We start from the raw sequence: 241 nt of genomic DNA on the forward strand, positions 1-241 counted from the left end.
CTCCCCACGGGCTGTTTGGCACCGGGAGGGAGGAAGCGACACGAACCCCACGGTCACGGGGAACGCCAGGATTGGGCACCGGAGAGCGGATGGCTGGCTCGCTCGCACGCTGATTCTCCCCTTTGTATTTAGTTTTGTAGTTCTCAGCTTTTGTAATCCTGGGACTCGAGGGTGAGCCTTCAGCATCCTCCTCTTCTTCTCCAGACTGCGGCCGGCCGGGGAGCGGGCACCCCTGCCTTTC

The sequence above is a fragment of the Antrostomus carolinensis genome, unplaced genomic scaffold (genome assembly GCF_000700745.2).
Source record: "Antrostomus carolinensis isolate BGI_N321 unplaced genomic scaffold, ASM70074v2 scaffold27562, whole genome shotgun sequence".
In the NCBI taxonomy this organism is placed as follows: domain Eukaryota; kingdom Metazoa; phylum Chordata; class Aves; order Caprimulgiformes; family Caprimulgidae; genus Antrostomus; species Antrostomus carolinensis.